The sequence below is a fragment of the Triticum urartu genome, chromosome 5 (genome assembly GCF_003073215.2).
Source record: "Triticum urartu cultivar G1812 chromosome 5, Tu2.1, whole genome shotgun sequence".
NCBI classification, from domain to species: domain Eukaryota; kingdom Viridiplantae; phylum Streptophyta; class Magnoliopsida; order Poales; family Poaceae; genus Triticum; species Triticum urartu.
In genome coordinates, this window is record NC_053026.1 from 343,978,222 (window position 1) to 343,986,588 (window position 8,367).

An 8,367-nucleotide genomic window follows, 5' to 3' on the forward strand; every position below is an offset into this window, starting at 1 on the left:
TATGCTTCCCCTGTATCCCCAACACCTAATTGCATAACCGGAAAATTTCGGGAGTTTATAAGTGCAAAATCAAGTAGCTCTTAGGATATCTTTCCGATAGATGTATGATATGAAATTGGGGTTCGACGTCTAGTGGTCCGCCTATCCACGGTCGGTTTTAGAGTGGTCTCGTTGTGTCTTAAAGAGTCCTTGACTATGCCGACTCGGGGACGCTTCGTATGTCATGTGCACTGCCTTGTACATGATGGTGCTGTACGATCGAGCCCGTGTAGGCCCCACCACGAAAACTTCGGACGAAATATCTATCATATGTTTGTTCTGGCTTATTATGCGAGCCAATCCATTGTTTTTGTTTTTGAATTGTGGTATTCGAGTTGCTTCGATGTCAAGTGTTGATTCCATACCTTCCCCAAATGGTGTTCTCATACTCCGATGTGGATACCAATCCTTCTTGATCATCAAGATTGTCTTATCAATCCTTTTCACCGGTGTGTTTCTCTTCAAGTGGATCCGAACATTTCAACATCCGCAAGATCCAATCTCAGCTTTCTCAACGGTGTTCGTTAATCCATCCCAAGTTGTCTTTGTTTTCCCACCCTCCCACCCTTGTTTCTCCTAGGACTCGGTTTCTTTATCGAGTGTCCATCTTATTGATGTGAAGTCTCTCCATTCTTCTCCATCAATGTTCTTACCCGGTGATGCTCATGAAGATTTTAACGAAGTTTCTAGTTCACAATTATTCATTCTTTTTTCTTCTCTGGTGGAACCAATTCAAGCTTTCGGTGTTGATCATATTCTTTTCCGTATTTCAATGTTTTCTCATGCCGGTGCAATTCTTAATCGTTCACCTCTCGCTATTCTATTGTCCCGGAGTGCTCAAGATATCTCAGAAGGCTCGTTTTTTCGTTCAAGATCAGTTCAATCTATTTCGAGGTTGTTATCTCTTTCAAGTAATTTAATTCAACCGGTGTAATACCTTTCAAGTAATCATTCCAACGATGTTTATTTTGAGTGGGCCCTAACCCACAGGTCTTTTCCTAGGATATTACCTGACTCTTCCAATCTTCCCGGAGCTATCCTCATATTTCTTTTCAAAGTTTGACGTAAGAATGATTTATCATCAGTCAAATGTCTTTCTCCAAGATCTTTTCACAATTGTTTTCATCGTTGGCTAAATCTCTTCGCTTTTGATTCTTCCGGTGTGCCTCAATAATTCATGGTGGTGTTTCTCGTCGTCATTCTCTGCATTTGAAGAACGAAGAAGATTTTCTCTCAATCTTGTTCCATTCTCTTCAAGATCATGGCTCTAGCTTGTTTTGCCATCCTTCTCATAAATTGTTTTCGATTGTGAGAATTCTTTTTCACCTATCCGGAGCAATTCAAGATTCTGTTCAGTTTGATTATCCGAGCCCATCATCTAAGATTTATTCATTCTCAGCTTTCAGCTATGGTTCTCCAAATCTTACCAGTGCTTCGTTCAAGTGATCTCTATTCAGTTCGTGAATCCCTTCGTTCACCTGTATCTAAATTCTCTAAAGTATCCTCGTTCATTTCATAATTCTTCCCGGTGTTCCTCTATCTTTCCTTTGGTCATTTTAATTCTAACGGTGGTTCGTTCAAGAGTTCTCTTATTTATCAATTTATTCGATGTTCCAATCCTACCGCGGTTCGTCGAAGACTTTCAAGTTTATGTTATATCTCTCTTAATCTTTTCTACGAGAATAAGTAATATGTCAAATCCGTTGATTGTCATCAATTTAATTGTGAAGGATAAGCATAATGTAATTCTTATTCTTGTTTCATCCAAGTGATTAATTCCTTACTCCGGAGGCTCATCAAATTCTTGATTTCATTTGTTCATCTTTCTTTTCTGGAGTTCCAAGCTTTTCCGCATTATCTCGTCGCGAAGCTCCATCTAAATCATTGCAAGGCTTCACCTTGTGTTTTCAACTACCCTTTCTTTCCGTTTGATCATTCTTTTGTTTAACGGAGTTTTCATGGAGGTTCTACATGATGGTTCATCAAGGATTTATTTCCTTCTCGAAGTTTTCATCGAGATTCTTTTAAGGAGCTCAAGCATTCTTCTTCTTTGTAATCCGGAGTGCAATTCTTTCTTCCGTACCATTGGAGGTGGTATTATGTCATTCTTGATAATTTTCCTTCGTGCTTCATGTTTCTCAAGCTATCAAGAATGAGGTATTTTAAATCCATCAATCTCGTCATTTGAGTTATCTTGGGTTATATTTCACCTAAATTTTCCCTAAGGATTTTGCTATTAATGGTGATAATATATGATCCAAGTTCTTCATCTATCCTCCCGGTGAAATAATTCTCCTCTCTCATCGGTCATACCAATCCAATTCTTTTCCGTGAGTGGCAGTTTGTCACCTCATAATTTGACATGTATTCCATAAGACCATATCAAGCTTATTCTTTTCGTTGTTGGGTTTCCAACAACTCCGTGCGACCCTTCTCCTAAGGATGCCTTCTCAAGCTCTTTTTGGCAGAAGTTGGCATTTTCTTCTCATTTCTCCTATTTCAATTATCTATTTTCTATTCCTCCGTTCCGGAGGCATTGTGATGTTGCTCTCCTCAACCCATCTTCTCGCATTGTCAGGACCATGTTTTGATCGTGCTTATCCTTTTAACCGGAGTATTGTGTCCTTTTCTCAAGTTCTTTCATTTTTATCAAGTTTTTCATCTCTTTTAACCGGAGTGCTGTCCGAGATATTTCTTACCCCTTGTTCCATTCATTCAATTAGTTACGGAGGCAGTGTATTGTGATTTCATCAAGTATCCTCTCATCTTTTCAAGTTCATGTTCAATTCTTTCCATTTACAGTCGGAGTGCTGCCCAAATTATATCATTCTTAATCCTTTTCTATCTTGTTTCAACCGGAGTGGTTTCAATATATATCTTGCCCTTCAACCTCAAGCTTTTTTTCGCAATGTTCTTTGTCCCTCTTTTCTAACGGAGTGTTTTCGATTTGTTCACCTTCGTTGTATTCTTTTCTCGAATTTGTTCAACCTCGCAAGGTTCTTTGGTTTCACTCGTTTGTCAGAGAAGCAACATAGTTTTCACCTCACCTCTTCCTCTTCCTTTCCCCTCCGGTGCCATTCTAGATCTCGGGACGAGATCCTCTCGTAGTGGTGGAGTGTTGTAACGCCCCGAGACCGTTGTGCCAGGTGTCCTCCAGTTATTCGCCGGCGTTGTCATGTCATTTGATTGCGTGTTGCGTTTCATCATGTCATCATGTGCATTGCATCATCATGTTTTCAAAACTTGCATTAGCCCGGGTTCTCCCAGTTCCGTCCGTTGTCCGTTCTGAGCCCAGACACACTTGCACGCGCCCGCGGCATGTCCGAAATAGTATTTTATAAGTGGCCGGAAAATGTTCTCGGAATGGGATGAGAGTTGACGTGTGGTCTTATTATAGTGTAGATAGACCGCCTGTCAAGTTTCATCGCATTCGGAGATCGTTTGATGCCTCAACGGATAACTATAGCGGCATATAGTCGGTCAAACGTCGGACGTTTTCGGTCTCCGAAAACAGTCGCAGGGCCTCTCCTCTTCTATCTTCTCAGCCCTTTGCTTTCTGCACTACCTCTCACCGCCAGGCCCTACCTAACCTCTCTCGTCAGCCCGCGGACCTCCTCCCGCGCGCGTTCGAAATCTGTCCCGGACCCGACCCGACAGTAGTTACCGCTGTGTCCGGATCATCCCCAAACATCTACAAAACGTCTATTGTTTTGTTAATTGGACTTCCGAACATATTTTTTTCGACCGCCCGATTACGATCGGAGGGACGAGGTAGCCCCTAGCCTAACCTACCCGCTATATATACTAGTCTAAACCGAGACCAAACCCCTAATTTCTAGGGATCCTACCCTAGCGCGCCGCCCACTCTCCTCAATTTCAGCGCCAGGCCAATCACCTCGCTCCGACCATCCCCCTCGATTTGCGCCGCCGCCCAACCACTGCAAAGCCGAAGCCTCCTCCTTCCCGATCCAGACAGCTAGTTACCTCCCTCCCAATTTTTCAGCGCCGACCATTTTCCCTGCCAAGATCCTCCATCCAACCACCAGCCAGCACTCGATCCAGGTTGGATCGAGGCCTTGACCTCGCTCGCCTCAGCCCGAGCAACCGCAGCCAGCCGTGCCTCCTCATCGGCAACGAGATCCTCCAGCAGGACCCCGCAGGCCGCGCCCTCCATCGACTCTGCTGCCGGCGACCACGTCCAGGACCGGCCTTGTCCTGCTCCTCTCCTCCCTGTCTCTTTTCCTCCCCGTGCGTCCCTCTCTCACGATCTCTCTCTCTGTACTTCATCGCTGCAGGAACGGCCGCGCTCGTGGAAGCCGCCAACGTCCGCCTCTGGCCAGTGTCGCCCATCTCCCTCCGCCTCGCCGCACCCGTCCCTTGCGTCCCCTTCGAGTCCGGCCATGGAAGCCGCCACCGCATGGAGATCCAAGTCGCCGGCCTGCCTCCACTTTGTTCCGGTAGGGAACGGGACCCCGGCTACCTCCCGCGACCTGATCCGGCCTCCCAGACGCCCTGCACCCTCGGGCCACCACAGGACCTCCTTCCCCCACACCAAGTTCGCGTCGCCGGCCTGTGCTTCCCCAGCCTCGAGCAGCAGCTCCGTGCGAGCGAGCGCCCGTTGACTTGGTCCAGCGCCAGCGTGGCCGGCCTCCAAGCACCAGCGCACCGCTGTCTCGCTCCCTTTGACCATCGCCTGGGCCGCATCCTGTGAGCCGGCCCAGCAGGCCTCCTGGCACCTCTCCACAGTACTGGGCCGAAGCCCATGGTGAGGCCCCAGCGCCTCCTTTGTATTTTTTTCCTTTCTTTATTCCCTGTTGGGCCTCTGCTTAGTTTCAGTCCGTTATGTTTTTTTCCTGCCTGCAATTTTAGCCATTTTCCAGAGATATGCAGTTTTTACAAAAACACCCTTGCACTTCATGCATTTAATAACTTCACAACCGTGCATCGGGTTAAAACAAACTTAATATGAAAGTTGCTTAGAATTTTGTCTAGTTTAATAATATGCAACTTTCATCCATGTTCAAATGTTTAAAATACTGTTTGCATATATTTGCCCTATGCCATGTTAAAAATGCTTTAATTCATAACTAAATAACCGTAACTCCGAATTTAATAAACTTTATATGTAAATGGGGTAGAATTTTGCCTAGTTTAACATGGTGGCCTTATTTTGCATGCTTAACAACTCTAAAATTATGTTTAGGGCAGAACAGTACCAAACCTAATATATGCATATGAGGAGTTTCCGGAATTGTTGTTCGTTGTTTCCGGCCTCATTTAAACTTGACTAGATAGGTAGTTTTCTTTGCTTCACCTCTTGCCATGCTACAACATTTAATCTTGTTGGGTACATAAACGAGAGAGAACTAAATAAGTCATGTGGTGTTCTTTAATATGCAACTCCGTTGCATATTGAGCTCCATTTAATTTGTAGGATTGTTTGTGCATCTTGCCATGCCATGCCTCATTAAACCGGACATGCATCATACTTGTTTGTGCATAGTGCCATGCTTATGTGATGTTTGTTTACTATGTTGTTTGCTTCTTTTCGGTGTTGCTTCTTCAGGTTGTTTCCGATAACGTCGCGTTTGTGAGGACCCATTCGACTACATCCATTTGTCTTCTTCATGGACTCGTTCTTCTTCCTTGCGGGATCTTAGGCAAGATGACCATACCCTCGAAATCACTTCTATCTTTGCTTGCTAGTTGCTCGCTCTTTTGCTATGCCTATGCTGCGATACCTACCACTTGCTTATCATGCCTCCCTTATTGTTGAACCAAGCCTCTAACCCACCTTGTCCTAGCAAACTGTTGTTTGGCTATGTTACCGCTTTGCTCAGCCCCTCTTATAGCATTGTTAGTTGCAGGTGAAGATTGAAGTTTGATCCTTGTTGGAACATGGAGATGTTGTTCCTTGTGGAACATGTTTACTTGTTGGGATATCACAATATCTCTTATTTAATTAATGCATCTATATACTTGGTAAGGGTGGAAGGCTCGGCCTTATGCCTGGTGTTTTGTTCCACTCTTGCGCCCTAGTTTCCGTCATATCGGTGTTCATGTTCCTGGATTTTGCGTTCCTTGCAGTTGGGTAATAATGGGAACCCCTTGACAGTTCGCCTTGAATAAAACTCTTCCAGCAATGCCCAACATTGGTTTTACCATTCGCCACCTAGCCTTTTCTTTTCCCTTGGGAGTCGCGCTCCTGAGGGTCATTATTATTTTAACCCCCCCGGGCCAGTGCTCCTCTGAGTGTTGGTCCAAACTAGAGTCCTGTGCAGCGCCCCCTCGGGAAACTCGAGGTTGGTTTTAGTTGTATGAGAGCTCATCTGAGTGTGCCCTGAGAACGAGATATGTGCAGCTCCTATCGGGATTTGTCGGCACATTCGGGCGGTGTTGCTCGATTTGTTTTACCTTGTCGAACTGTCTTGTAACCGGGATTCCGAGTCTGATCGGGTCTTCCCGCTAGAAGGTATATCCTTCGTTGACCGTGAGAGCTTGTCATGGGCTAAGTTGGGACTCCCCTGCAGGGATTGAACTTTCGAAAGCCGTGCCCGCGGTTATGGGCAGATGGGAATTTGTTAACGTCCGGTTGTAGAAAACCTAAAGTTGACCTTAATTAAAATGCATCAACCGTGTGTGTAACCGTGATGGTCTCTTTCTGGCGGAGTCCGGGAAGTGAACACGGTGTTGGAGTTATGCTTGACGTAGGTTGTTCTAGGATCACTTCTTGATCATAGTTTCTCGATCGTGCTTTGCCTTCTCTTCTCGCTCTCATTTGCGTATGTTAGCCACCATATATGCTAGTCGCTTGCTGCAGCTCCACCTCATACCTTTACCTTACCCATAAGCTTAAATAGTCTTGATCGCGAGGGTGGAGATTGCTGAGTCCCCGTGGACTCACCAGATACTTCCAAAACCAGTTTGCAGGTGCCGATGAGTCCGTGCAGGATGACGCAACCAGCTCAAGGAGGAGCTCGATGAAGATCTTGTCCTTTGTGTTGTTTCATTCTAGTTGATCAGTAGTGGAGCCCAGTTGGGGTCGATCGGGGACCTTGTGCATTTGGGGTAGTCTTCTTTTATTTTGGTTCCGTAGTCGGACCTTCTATTGTATTTGGTTGATGTAATGTTTTATTCATGTATTGTGTGAAGTGGCGATTGTAAGCCAACTATGTATCTCTTTCCCTTATGTATTACATGGGTTGTGTCGTGGGTTTGTCACGGCAGATGTCCTAGAGAAAGGACTTAGTCGTGGAGCCATCGCGACGGGTTAGCTTGAAGGGGTTAAAGCGGACACAAGGACGCAAGAGAGTTTATACTAGTTCGGCCCCTTCAATGAAGGTAAAAGCCTACGTCTAGTTGTGATGGAATTGATGGGTGTTTCGATGACTAGGGAGCAAACAAGCTTCGCCTATGTCTCGAGTTGTTGTCTCTCCTCCTTGAACCGCCGCCGGGTCGTCCCCTTATATACATGGGTGACGCCCGTCGGTTTACAGAGTCCCAACACTGGCTCATAGATGTGTCTGGTTTGGTTTCTACTTATTCCTAACTTACAATACAAGTTACATATTGACGCCGGTTTACGGCTACAGGCTCTCAACGATTATGGGTCTTGAGCCCTCATCTACCTTCATGGGCTTTAACATGCTTAACTACTGATGAAGTTAATCCGGCCCAGATAAGGCCGGTTTACGCCCAGTAGTAATATCCCAACATTAGGCCCAGATTGATTTGAACAGGTTCATGTCAATCCTTAGCAAAAACTTCATCTTCAACATATTCTTGTAGTTTGGTGAACCGCCGTGATGTCATCTTCTCTGATTGCTGTAAACCGGCGTGACGTCATCTGTCATAAAGAAACTATCCATGATACCTTCTTGTTTAATAGATCTGCGATAATCGAGGCGACAGCTCTGTTTCCAAACTTGCGGCCCCTTGATTTTGCGCCTGACCCATGTCCCTTGCTTTATAAATAGGACCGAAGGTCATTTCTTTTTCCCCTTCGTGCCCTTCTGCTTCATCTTCCTCGCGTCGCCCAGTCTTCGGAGCTCCGCCGCGCCGTCGACCTCTGCACCAAACTTTGGCCCGCTGCATCACCCTGAGCGTACCAGAGCACCGCGGCGACCTTCCGCTTCTTCCTCAGCTCCGGTATGTCTTCTATCTTTTTCATCATAGATCTTGTTCTAGGGTTTCCATGTTCTCTAGTGTTCATCGCTTGCTTCTTGTTCATATGATAGATCCTTAAGACGAGTCTGTGAATCTTCGCTCTATGTAGCAGTAGTTTTTATCCTCGTTTTCACTTTCGCATATAAGACCATAGATCTTATC